This window comes from Giraffa tippelskirchi, chromosome 9, assembly GCF_054371585.1.
Source record: "Giraffa tippelskirchi isolate mGirTip1 chromosome 9, T2T-mGirTip1v1.2.pri, whole genome shotgun sequence".
NCBI lineage: Eukaryota > Metazoa > Chordata > Mammalia > Artiodactyla > Giraffidae > Giraffa > Giraffa tippelskirchi.
Window position 1 is genome coordinate 4,142,142 of NC_137283.1, and position 14,130 is coordinate 4,156,271.

General features: G+C 40.6%; 1 protein-coding gene and 1 long non-coding RNA gene across 16 annotated transcripts in view; one reads left to right on the top strand and one right to left on the bottom strand.

Annotated features, from left to right (window-relative positions):
- The window catches only part of RBMS3 (RNA binding motif single stranded interacting protein 3), a 1,621,798-nt gene that overhangs the window by 1,213,225 nt on the left and 394,443 nt on the right, over nucleotides 1-14,130 (top strand). The window lies entirely within an intron of this gene.
- Nucleotides 4,744-12,345, bottom strand: LOC145520510 (uncharacterized). Its single transcript, XR_014064529.1, has 3 exons — nucleotides 12,311-12,345; nucleotides 11,419-11,499; nucleotides 4,744-6,066 (listed from the first exon to the last, which is right to left on the bottom strand). It is a non-coding gene; the product is annotated as an uncharacterized LOC145520510 (long non-coding RNA).

Genomic DNA, 14,130 nt, shown 5'->3' on the forward strand with positions numbered 1-14,130 from the left:
ATTGGCTAAACACTGTCACCCTAGCAGTAAAGGATGCTGGAAATGCAAGTGTTTAGAAAGGTATGTTGCTGCCATGAAGAAAATCTGTTTGTTTTGTTTTTGGTTAAGTAGAAAGGAAGAGAAAAATAAAAAGAAATGGAGAATGTATACTGTGTAGATAACTAGCAATTTCTAACACAGCTGGTGTAAAATTTCCTGTGGTTTATAACAGGTCTAGGTCCTGCCTATTTCTGAACATTTTAATCAGAAATGCGTTACTACACTCACTTGTTTTTATATTAGACTAAGGGCTATTTATTACCATCGGCTCGGGAAATGACCCAATCTGGCCTTGTAAGACAGAATTAATTTGCAGTGACTCCAATGGAAAGTTGGCTGCCTTTTAACTTAATAACTTGAAAACTGTCAGTATCCTTTGAAGTTAATGATAGTTGTAAAGTGCAAATAAAATTTTTCCTAAAGGAAATCAAACTCACTAAGACTCGTAAATGAATGCTCTGTCACTAGAACCACTAATGTGTGTGTGAAGGGGGAGTGGGGTGTGAGGGATAGGACCAAGTTTAGAATTTTATTGTTTTTGGTGTGGTTTTGTTTTGACTTTTGAATTATAGAATGCCTAACAAGTTTACACCTTGGAAATAAAACGTAAAGCATTTAATGGGTTTCTTCTGGTTGTCAAGTGGAATATTAGAAGCAGAGCTATTTTGTGTGAGAATTTGTGCTGGGAATACTTAAACTATGATTGTCACCTCTGGCATGTTGGCACAGCAAAACCTCACCAGGTAAATAAGCACAGTCTCTTACTTCAGTCTTTCTGCCCTGGCAGGTGATTTTATGAATTAGTATATGGATCCCCATTTTAATTAGCTTTTATTTTCTTTAGCAAGTAAAGTTACTGACTGAACCAAGTGTAAAAGATTCATCCATGCAGAAATAGCAAGCAACTCTCATCCAAGTTATGTAAAGTAAAAAGCGAGTCATTTCAAGGAAACATCAGCAACATATTTTGCATGTGTGATATATAACTAATTTCAGTTCCAACTTAAAGCAGCAAGAAGACTCCAGCAAGGATGGGGAAGCTTTCTCCCCTTTCATTTCTCCCTGCCTTTCATTTACAAATCAAAGCTTGTTTCAGCAGGAAGTAGCACTTTTTTTCCTCTCTCTTATTGCTCATTTGTGGGTTTATTCCTATTTAATTTGTTGATCCAAAGAGATGCCAGATTGACATCCCCGGGGCCTGCAGGTTCCTGTTGATGTCTGGCAGATGAAGGCAGCATGCAGGAGCTCTGCGTTTGCTAAATTTGTGGTGACTTCTGGTTTCTGGAGGAAGAACTGTAAAAACCCTCCTGAAACCTGGATTGGCACCCTCTGCCCACCACCATCCCCGAAAGACACAGCAGTGAAGTTAATTTCATTAAGGTTGGTTGGAAGAAATTAAGAGATTCTTTTTCATTAATGTCTTTCTCAAACACAACCTTTCAGGCCCTCAATTTTTTCTATAACTTGATGATTCTAAATTTGCCTGATTATAAGAGATACATGTGTGGTTAAAAATTTTTCTTTAGGATTCTTCCCTTGGAAATTCTGTTCTTTAAGGCTGGGTGATATTCTTATAACAACTATTGCTGATTGTTCTTACCATCAAGGCAAGCTGAAGAAGGCTTCTCTTGTATGAATGGGTATGATGGATCTTAGACTGAAAACACTAAGTTTAAGATTGTCTCTAAAAATCTGTTTCCTCATTATGCAGTATTTATTACTGGAATACATTTATAAGGCGTTTAGTATCCTTAACAACATGGGCACTGGAGTAGACCATTTCTCTTTTCAAAAAGTGGAAGTAATAGCTTTAAGAGCAATAAAAAAAAACTTTCCTAGCAGTGCCAAACTCTGCAAGTATTTAAAGACCCTTAGAAACCACTGGTGGTATATACAGATGCCCTCTTCCTTGGGCTTTGCCACTAGGGAAGAACCAACTGTTTGAAACATTCATACCATTCAGAGGAGTTGTGGGTTTCAGACGGATACTTCCCTTAGTATCAGAAGGATACTTTCCTTATTAGGACCTATGGGAAAGGTGTGTATTGGTCGGTAAGCAGGTTGGGATTGTGTTCTTGGAAAGTAGAGGACATAGAGTAGCCACCCTCCATTCCTACCGGACAAAAAGATACCAGAGCCGAAACACAGTTTTAACATGACTATAAGCAGCATGCTGATAAGTTTCACAGTAGTCAATTTCCTACATGTTGTAAGTACTTGGAAAACTTGCCGGGACAGAATCTTGAGGCATGCGATTCTCCTGCGGTAAAACCATGTATTAAAATCCAATCCAAGTTAACAATAGATTGTGAGCCTATCTTAGAGTAGGTGATGGATATCTATTTAAAATCACTAAGCCACCATGCCTGTAACTCATAATTTTTGATACTCTGATATTATCCTGAGAATTTCATGTAATCTCTCTGGATCATGTGGCTTATAAGATTTTCATACACAGCTGCAAAATTACTTGATAGTTTATCTGTAATCATCCTCTGCTACACAACACATCCCAGAGATTGTTGATGTGTGTCTCCCAGTCACTATTGGACTATGATTCCCAGCTTCATTCTCATCCTGGAACTACTAAAATATAGCATCTGTTCTTAGATATTCAGTCAGCTTTCAAGTTTATTTAAATATCATATTGGTGAGCCTAATGGCTATTTCCAAATTGTTGATATTTTAAGAAATTGCACTGACTCCTCTCAAAACTAAATATTTGTGCATATCCATGATTATTACCCTAGAATCAATATCTAGAATTCAAATTACTGAACAAAATACTGTATTTTTAATATGTGTTTAACACATATTTGTAATTATTGTTAACATGCCTTGTAGAAAGTCTATGACAAAGATTACTTCCACTAAAATAGAAAGTACTCTTTAAACAATCGGTGCAGCCTCTCATTTTGCCCCCAAAAGGTTAACGACTTTTAACTTTTTTATTTATGCTTGGTTGAGATTAAAAATAAAATGGACCGATTTTTTTCTCTTGTATATACATGGATATTTAAGCCTTCTAAAACATTTTACTTCCTAGATTGTCACACTCCCTGAGGAGACACTGGTTGGTCACCTACTGAAGGAAGGTGCTCTGCAAGGTGGGCAGCGGACAGACGCTAGTGCTCAGTCTGTGTACCAAGGGGGGCGGGCCAGGGCACCGTGCCTGGGGCCCCTGGGGGTTGGGGGTGTGTATAGGCTTCAGAAGCCAAGGGGTCCCTCTTGGAGAACCTAGGACAGGAAGGTTTGACAGGTCCCACCCAAGGAGAACTTGTGTATTTTTTAACTGAACTATGGTTGATGTGCAATGCTGTGTTGGTTTCAGGTGTAGAGCAAAGTGCTTCAGTTATACACATTACGTACGTTCATTCTCTTTCAAATTCTTTTCTCATATAGGTTATTACAGAATATTGAGTAGAGTTCCCTGTGCTATACAGTAGATCCTTGTTGGTTATCTTCTATATAGTAGATATATATATATATATATATATATATCTGCTAAGTCACTTCAGCCATGTTCAACTCTTTGCAACTGCATGGACTGTAGCCCACCAGGCTCCTCTGTCCACGGAATTCTCCAGGCAAGAATACCAGAGTGGGTTGCCATTTCCTTCTCCAGGGTATCTTCCAATGCAGGGATCAAACCCGTATCTCTAACATCTCCTGCATTGGCAGGCAGCTTCTTTACCACTGGTGCCACCTGGGAAGCCATGTATTAGTGTGTGTATGTTAATCTCAAGCTCCTGATTTATCCCTCCCCCTTCCCCTTTGGTAACAGTGAGATTGTATTTGATGTCCATGAGTCTGTTTTTGTTTTGTAAATGGATTCATTTTTGTCAGTTTTGTAGATTCTACATATAAGTGATATCATATGATATCTGACTTTCTCTGTCTGACTTCCTTAACTTAGTACATTAATCTTTAGGTCCATTGATGTTGCTACAAATGGTGTGCATTGGTGAGATAATAATGAGTATAGCTGACTTCCGTGTTACTTCAAATGGCATTATTTCATTCTTTTTATTGACTGAGTAATATTCCATTGTGTGTATATCCCACATCCTCTTTATCCATTCACCTGTCGATGGACATTCAGATGTTTCCGTGCCTTGGCTGTTGTGAACAGTGCTGCTGTGAACGTAGAGGGGCATGTGTCTTCTCTAATTAGAGTTTTCTTTGGGTATATGCCTAGGAGTGGGATCGTAGGAGCGTATGGTAGTTCTATTGCTAGTTTCTGAGGAACCTCCATACTGTTTTCCATAGCGGCTGCAGCAGTTCACATTTCCACCAGTGGTGTAACAGGTTAAAGGGAACTGACATTTCTAGAGCACTTTTCATAGAGATAAAGATGCCCAGTTTTCCTTATTTAAAACCATAACTGCTTTCATCTGCTGATGTTTTACTACCCACCTGTGATCAGAAAAGGCATAACTCCTCGGGCTGCCAGTGAAGTGAGCTAACTTGCCTAAGAGTTTGCCATGACAAGTGGACATGCTGGCTTCACCCTTAGCTCTGACTCCCAGCTCCACTGTAATTTACACCGGGGTTTTCAACTGTCTTGAAAAAGTCTTTGATACATTTGTGAGTTTTTTCATGGCTGTGTGCTTCTTTTCCTTAAATTGATCTCATGTTTATTTTTCCAGGTTTTTTTTAATACTAATATTTATTAAAATAAATACAAGCATATGCTTTCATGTATACCACATAAAATCATTTTACTCCTTCACCCCCTCCTTTTGCCAGAGACGAGGACACTTTGCAAGTGTCCATCTGAGGACACTTACTCCATGCCCAGCATCCTCAACGGGAACAGTGCAGTCTCTGGAGATGGCAGGACAAGACCTGGGACCTTGCCTTTCTCCTATTGGTTTCTCTGCTCCTGTTCTGTTCTGTGTGGTCCCAGGAGGAACTGGGGAGACCTCTTTACAGTGTGAAGGGTGAGTGTCCTTGTCTCAGAGGGGAAGAAAGAAGAGCCTCAGAGGTTCCACTCCTGTTCAGAGAAGGTGCTTCACACACCCCGTTTAACTTCATTTGAACAAAGGCCTAGTGACTCAGAGCATCAGCCATGCTCCAGCCAAGCGGCTTCGTTCTCTGGGTGAGTCAGGCTTCTTCTATCGGCTGGTCCACCCTGGTGACTGCAGTTGCCAGCACAGGTTAAGCCTGTCTGGCCAGGCTTTGTCTGGTAACGTTTTCTTCATCAAATATAGTGACAATATGTATACACCCTCCCATTCAGGGAACGTTTGTTTTGTTGTGGAGAAAACAGAGGCGCTTGAATTCTTTGAACAGCTTTTAAAAAGATCCTCACCGTGTCAGCCTCTGTTTGTTATTGTGGGCCATGACAGTTATCTGAGGAGAACCAGCCAGATTTACTCTGACAGCCCCAGTCAGGGAAGAGTGCTCTCAATCTAATTACCTGGTAATCTAGTCAGGACAGGAGTAATTCTAGGCCTTTCCCAGGCAGCTCATCACATTGCCCGGGCATGGGCGGCCGCTCGAAGGGAGCTTTCAGGAACAACGTTTGGGGCCAGTATGGGCTCCACTGGGCTGAGATTTCTTTGTCAACCTCCCCCACACTGAGTTCTTCAGATTGGTCGCTGTTATGCTTCTCGTTGTTGCCGTTTTTCTTATTCCTTCACTTCGTGGTTAAGACGGTCCTAGTTCAACCTCAAGGTCTAGGTCAGGCAGGCTTCCGGCCGTCTTTCTGAATGCAGCAGGAAAGGGCAGTGACTCTCAGGTCCACTTCTTCTTTCATGCAGGGATGAATGAAGGATGCTACACAGTTTGCCAGGGGAAAAAAGAAAGGTAAAATACTTCTTTTCCTATAAGGAGAGCACTGTGACTTGTGGACTGTTTTGCACGTCACTTCTCTGTTGATGTGGATGATTTTAGAGAGGTTTTATAGAGAGAAGGGATGATGAACGGATATTTAGTCTGTTGCTGACTCTGAATGTCAAGCTCTAAGGCAATATCAATCGTGAATCATTTCCGACATCACCATTTTAATAGAGAATTTGAAGACTGAAAAAAAGAGAAGGGATAAAATACATTCACTGAGCAGGAGAACTCATGTCGCCACGGTAATTAATACCCTGCCATTTTCTTTCTCTCCGCAAACCCTCGTTTAGGATAATTTCATATTATTCCTGTAAATCAGGATGTTTTTCTAGTGCATGGCTTTCTGACACTCCCAAAACTGAAGTGTCTCTGAAAAATCATTATACCAGCACCAGAGCTCTTTGCTTCTCCCCCTGTGTTTTGAACATTTCTCCATCTTTGCATAATCACCGCCTGGTCATTCTGAATCCAAACATTTGAATCTAAAAGAGGGGAATTCCAGGCACTCCTAGGTTTATAACGCAGTGATTTCCCCCAAGCCACCTGTGGTAAATGGGCTTCCCAAATAATTTCTAGCAAACATAACGCAACATATTAGGTGGACACAGTGAAAAAGAGGAAACGTAGAAGGCTGTGTTCGATTTTGGGTGATTTTGAGCAGCTTGCCACCACAATTGATTCTTTCTCGCTTGAATTTTTTATGTACTTAAAAGTACATGCCCCTAGGGGTATGTGCCTCTGTGCATACACTGAAACTGTTGTTGAACCACAGGTGTATTTGGACCTAGAGAACAAACCATATTGGCCTGGAGACTGGTGTGTCTGGGATAGAGCCCACAGACTGATCTCAGACCCATAATTCTGCTTCTAAGGATCTCATCTCTGTATTTGTTTTGGATTTAGATTCCACAAAAACTACCACTCTGAGTTTATCTAAAGAATTCATGAAAACTGCAAATAAGCCCTAGTTTGGCACTCTTATCCAATATAATATACATATTTTATTCTCTGATTGCAGTAACTATAGTTGTTTGATTCTAAAGTATAGATAAAAGTAGTATGACATTTGAAGAGTAGTTCATGCTGGGCATGTATATTAATACTTCCATGACTCAGAATGTGTGTTTCCATTCAGATGAAATGTATTCTCTGGGTCACTCACTGAAATGTTTACCCAATAATTTTATTTAAACATGTGAATACTTTATCACTCTATATAGCAACTTTCATCTGAAAATGAGAAAATGTTCGTGAGAAATTAATGCCATGGTGACTAATCTTTACAGAAATGTTGCTTCTCACAGAATCAAAATGAGAAAAATATATGGTGATGTCTTGCAAAGATCCCTGCATCTCAGTATCTCATTGGCACAAAAAAAGAACATCAGTTCTTACATTTTGCAAGCCTATTTCTCAGTACAAGGTAAAACGACTTGGGAATGCATGAAACTCACTAAGGACACTGCATACTAAGAGTTTATCTGAGCAATGCAGCCACTAAGTACTTGCAAATGTGGCATCTTTTCTGTTCTAAACACTAGATCTTGAATGACATAAGTGATTATTATCTACAAATCAGTATACATTATTGATTCCTTTGCTTGAATTAATATCTGCTAATATCTGGTTTTGTATAAGTTCAGCTTTGTGTTTTATTCATTCCTTGCTAGGGTATCTGATGCTGTCTAAGGAATGTCCCAGGGCAAAAAGGTCTCTATATAAAGAACAATAATAAATTCCTTTATTACCATATATGAATGATCAACCTTCCCTTAATCAATTTAGATTTTTTACAAAGAATGCCATCAACTTTGAACTTTAGTTAAATCACAAAGCAATTATTTTGAGTTTTGATCCACTGTGTATTTTTGGTCTTACATTTCACTCTATCATTTTTAATACTGTTTATTCCTCATCATTTTTGTTTGGGGTTATTTTTTTAAAAGTCAATTCATTTGATGTGTTTTAGTTTTGAGTCAAAATCTACTTCAAACTGGTGATTGCTGTACTTCTTTACACAATTAGGAATTTCTTAGATGATATATGGTGTTTTGCAGTACGAAATGCATACCATCCGTACTGGAATTGTTCAGTGACTTTGTGGAGATTTAAAAAAATTGGCAATTTGGGTGAATCATTTAATATTACTGGCCATTATCAAGGCCCTCCATCTCCTCCCCAATTTATAGTCCTTTGAATTTATGTTCTCTAATTTGCAAAGCCCTACATTAAATTTCATCTGTGCAATATGCTGGGTACTATTTGCTGGGTGTGCCTCATACTGTATGACACTAACACACAATTCCGCTGTCTTCCTGATGTTCCCTTATATCTGTACTGTCCAATAGAGTAACCATTTGTCATATGTACATCTTTAAAATGAAATTAAATTAAAAATTCAGTTTATTAGTTGCACTAGTCACATTTCAAGTGCTCAAGAACTCTGCGTGAGTAGCGACTTCCCGACTGGACAGGCGGATGTAGAATATTTCCATCATTGCAGGAAGTGCTGATGGCCAGCAGTGCCTTAAATGCTTGACAGACTTCCAGAAGAGAGACCTTCATTGACCCAGAGGCAGAGAGCACTTGTAGCCAGACAGTTCCAGGTTCAATACCAGAAGCAGCAGAGTCAATACAAGCAGCTGAGACGCTCAGAGGAACACATGTGTAATTACACCTCATCATGTGTTCTCACTGCAATTATATGAAATCATTCAAATGTTGGTTTTATTCATTCTTTAAAAGGCACAGGGCCAACAGCCACTTGACAGCTCTGTCTTTTTATTTCACTGCTGTTAACATATCACCTAAGGACTCTTACAAATATGTCCATCTTCAAATACTAGTTAAGGCTTCTAAGCGATGCTTCTGTTTTCTTCCCATTCAAAGTCACCTCTATCCCATGCTAGCCAAGGGCTCATTTTTCCTCTTCTTCACTTTCCCTGGTCTTGCCCTGTTCCTGCAGTTCTGCTTTGATGATGTTTAGTTATCAAAGGAAAGAAAGGGTGTCTTTTACACTAGATATTCTGTTTTCAGAATTTCCCTCTTGGTATAAGTGGGAAAGGCTTTGAGACAAGTCAGCTCCCTTCTGCGCTTCCATCCTCCTTCTGAATTGTGTGTACATAGGATTATCTGGGAACAGAAATCTGGCCTCTAAAGCATCCAGGTTTGACCTAGATCAAATGCCTTATGAGTATACAGTAGAAGTGACAAATAGATTTAAGGGACTAGATCTGATATACAGAGTGCCTGATGAACTATGGACAGAGGTTCGTGACATTGTACAGGAGACAGGGATCAAGACAATCCCTATGGAAAAGAAATGGAAAAAAGCAAAATGGCTGTCTGAGGAGGCCTTACAGATAGCTGGGAAGAGAAGAGAAGTGAAAAGCAAAGGAAAAAAGGAAAAATATTCCCATCTGAATGCAGAGTTCCAAAGAATAGCAAGGAGAGATAAGAAAGCCTTCCTCAGCGATCAATGCAAAGAAATAAAGGAAAACAGTAGAATGGGAAAGACTAGAGATCTCTTCAAGAAACTTAGAGATACCAAAGGAACATTTCATGCAAAGATGGGTTCAATAAAGGACAGAAGTGGTACTGACCTAACAAAAGCAGAAGATATTAAGAGGTGGCAAGAATACACAGAAGAACTGTACAAAAAAGATCTTCACGACCCAGATAATCACGATGGTGTGATCACTCACCTACAGCCAGACATCCTGGAGTGTGAAGTCAAGTGGGCCTTAGAAAGCATCACTATGAACAAAGCTAGAGGAGGTGATGGAATTCCAGTTGAGCTATTTCAAATCCTGAAAGATGATGCTGTGAAAGTGCTGCACTCGATATGCCAGCAAATATGGAAAACTCAGCAGTGGCCACAGGACTGGAAAAGGTCAGTTTTCCTTCCAATCCCAAAGAAAGGCAATGCCAAAGAATGCTCAAACTACCACACAATTGCACTCATCTCACATGCTAGTAAAGTAATGCTCAAAATTCTCCAAGCCAGGCTTCAGCAATATGTGAACCGTGAACTTCCCAGATGTTCAAGCTGGTTTTAGAAAAGGCAGAGGGACCAGAGATCAAATTGCCAATATCCGCTGGATCATCGAAAAAGCAAGAGAGTTCCAGAAAAACATCTATTTCTGCTTTATTGACTATGCCAAAGCCTTTGACTGTGTGGATCACAATAAACTGTGGAAAATTCTGAAAGAGATGGAAATACCAGACCATCTGACCTGCCTCTTGAGAAACCTGTATGCAGGTCAGGAAGCAACAATTAGAACTGGACATGGAACAACAGACTGGTTCCAAATAGGAAAAGGAGTACGTCAAGGCTGTATATTGTCACCCTGCTTATTTAACTTCTATGCAGAGTACATCATGAGAAACGCTGGGCTGGAAGAAACACAAGCTGGAATCAAGATTGCCAGGAGAAATATCAATAACCTCAGATATGCAGATGACACCACCCTTATGGCAGAAAATGAAGAAGAACTAAAGAGCCTCTTGATGAAAGTGAAAGAGGAGAGTGAAAAAGTTGGCTTAAAGCTCAACGTTCAGAAAACTAAGGTCATGGCATCTGGTCCCATCAACTTCATGGGAAATAGATGGGGAAACAGTGTCAGACTTTATTTTTGGGGGCTCCAGAATCACTGCTGATGGTGATTGCAGCCATGAAATTAAAAGACACTTACTCCTTAGAGGGAAGGTTATGGCCAACCTAGATAGCATATTCGGAGAAGGCAATGGCACCCCACTCCAGTACTCTTGCCTGGAAAATCCCATGGACGGAGGAGCCTGGTGGGCTGCGGTCCATGGGGTCGCTTAGAGTCGGACACGACTGAGCGATTTCACTTTCCCTTTTCACTTTCATGCATTGGAGAAGGAAATGGCAACCCACTCCAGTGTTCTTGCCTGGAGAATCCCAGGGACGGCGGAGGCTAGTGGGCGCCGTCTATGGGGTCGCACAGAGTTGGACACGACTGAAGCGACTTAGCAGCAGCAGCAGCAGATAGCATATTTAAAAGCAGAGACATTACTTTGCCAACAAAAGTCCGTCTAGTCAAGGCTATGGTTTTTCCAGTGGTCATGTATGGATGTGAGAGTTGGACGGTGAAGAAAGCTGAGCACCAAAGAATTGATGCTTTTGAACTGTGGTGTTGGAGAAGACTCTTGAGAGTCCCTTGGACTGCAAGGAGATCCAACCAGTCCATCCTAAAGGAGATCAGTCCTGGATGTTCATTGGAAGGACTGATGTTGAAGCTGAAACTCCAATACTTTGTCCACCTCATGCGAAGAGTTGACTCATTGGAAAAGACCCTAATGCTGGGTAGGACTGGGGGCAGGAGGAGAAGGGGACGACAGAGGATGAGATGGTTGGATGGCATCACCGACTCGATGGACATGGGTTTGGGTAGACTCCGGGAGTTGGTGATGGACAGAGAGGCCTGGCGTGCTGCAATTCATGGGGTCCCAAAGATTCGGACACGACTGAGCGACTGAACTGAGCTGAACTGAGACCCTGAATATACTCACGGAACTGGTAGCTCCTTCCAGGAAGTGTCCTCACTCTCTGTGGACGCGTATTCTTGTTCTTGAAAGCTGGGACTCATCAAACTGAAAAAATAAACAAATAAAAAAACTCATCAAACGTTTCGCGTCAAACGATCAAAAGAAAGAGGACTAAATCCCACATTGTCAGAGGACGAATGCAAGACAGCAATTTACTGTGAAAGTGAAAGTCGCTCAGTGGCGCCCAGCTCTTTGAGACCCCATGAAACTACACAGTCCGTGGACTTCTCCAGGTCAGAATACTGGAGTGGGTATCCTTTGCCTTCTCCAGGGGATCTTCCCAACCCAGGGATCAAACCCAGGTCTCCCGCATTGCAGGCGGATTCCTTACCAACTGAGCTATCAGAGAAGCCCCTGATAATTCATTGTGGAAGAAAATGCACAAAATAAAAGAGGTTGTGTCTTCAAAAGCTGAGGCATTTGAAGAACTCAAGATGGTTAGGAATATGTTATATTTGGACAGACTGTGTATTCGGGTAACCTCTTCTACAAACATGCTTTGAGACAACCCTGAAAGGGTAAGATTTGGGGAATTCATAGCACTCTGATATAGATAAATGAGTTTTTTAAACTGAATTCTTGGCATAATTTTTTAACTGATCATATCCATTTCTCTTAAAATATAAAGGTTATTACATATATACGTATATATATATATATTTAAATCGTCAAACCTTTTATCAGTGTTCTGCTGCTCACCTTTACTCTCTTATCTGCTACCTCCCTCCATAAGCACCTCATATTTTAGCAATATTTAGCATACTGCAGCTCCCAGAGCAAGATGGGCCCCACTTTTACTATAACTAGAATGCACTCTTACCATCAAATACCTGGAGAACTTGGGTTCATCACTTACCTCTGCTCAGGTGCTCCATCTGTAGTGAAGTGTCCATTGCTCCATAAAAGATGACCCCAACACTTAGTGGCATACAGCAGCCTTTATGAGCTCACAGTCGCAGTGGCTGAGGAATCCTCAGGTGACTTGGCTGGACACTCTGGCTTAGGGTGTTTCACAAAGCTGTACTCCGAGTGTTGGCCAGGACTGCACCTAAAGGTGTGTCTGCTTCCCAAATCACATAGCCAGTTGTTGGAAGGACTCAGATTCTTGACACATGGGCTTGCCCTTAGGCCAGCTGGCAGTATGGCAAGTGAGCAGAGCCAGAGAAGATGTAAAGGCAGGATCACAGCCTTATGTTACCTAATCTGGGAAAGGCCATCCTATCTCTCTGGTCCATTCTGTTCATTATGAACAAATCACCAAGTCTAGCCCACACTCACGGGGAGGGCATTACGCAGAGTGTGAAGACCAGGAGGGAAGGCCTTTGGCAGTCACGTCAGACGCTCCTTACCAGATACCCCCTGGCCCCGCTGATCTCAGGGACGCTAAGTATGAGGTCCTGATACTACCTAAGATCACGCTTCCCCACTGAATTCCAGTGACCACTTTACATATCTTACTGGTTTTCATATCCTTGGTACAGTGGCTCCATGGGGAGAGGTATATGAATACTAGTTGAAGGATTGAATGAATGAATCCACTGTGAAGATTTGTATAAGGATGACTAAAATCCATGGGATCTACCAAATGGAAAGTCATACAGAGGGTTTTCTGATATAACAGTACGTGTGAGCTCCTTAAGGACTTCATATTCTTCAAAATCATGTACTAAATATAATGAAACTTATGGAAGAAAAATAGAGAGATGACAGACCCCACAAAATCTATGAAAATTCATGACCCCGACACTTATACTAGCAATTCAAGTTCCCACCCTGGGGTGAGTATGTGCACCTTCCAGATGTAGGTATTGGAGGGCGTTCAATTTTCCCAGAGACTCTTTATAGTAGAATTTTAGAAACTAAGTTCAGCTACCTTTTTAAAAAAAATAACCTATTGTTTTAACACGAGAAAAAATGTCTTTGCAGCTTCTTGACCTGCACGCTTTGTCAGATGAATTAGTAGAGTAGAAAGCAGAGAGGTTCTCGAAGCTTCTAAACCACCCTACATGCATGGAAGGCAATTTTGCAGAATTCTTAATTTTTTCCTAAAGATCTCAAAGTGTCTACTTTTTTGGCTGCTTATTTTGCATTGTTTCGTGTTATTTATTTACTTTTTACTTGTAAGAAAGCTTACCCTGCTCACTTCAAAGCATTAGCATGCTTGGGAGAATCTCAGAGAAACCAACACATTTCCATGTTATCCTTACATCTTTATCTTATTTTGTAATTGCATATGAATTCATTCTTGTCACTGAAACACCACATACAGGAGAACAAACTGTCTCAATCTTCTAGCTTTAGGAAAATCCCCTAGGAAACCTCCAACTTCATCACTTGTTTTGAGAGTACAGAAGGTGTCCTTAGGCCTTTTGACGCAACTCACATGGTAACTTTGTCCTAATTTCTAATTTTAGAACTAATTGTGATTTTAAATTAAGCATAACTCCCTTCATTCAAGCTTCTCAACATCTATTCTTTTGTCATTCTCTCCTTCCCTTCATCCCTTCTGTTCTCATATTATTTTCCTTTACTTTTAGTTTATTTTGAATTTGTATTTTATTTACTTTTTGTATAGATAATATGTTCACATGGCAATATGTCAAGAAGCATCTCCTCATTTCAACCATCATTATGATAATTTCTATCCTAAAGTCTAGAGGATTTTGCTATCCTTAC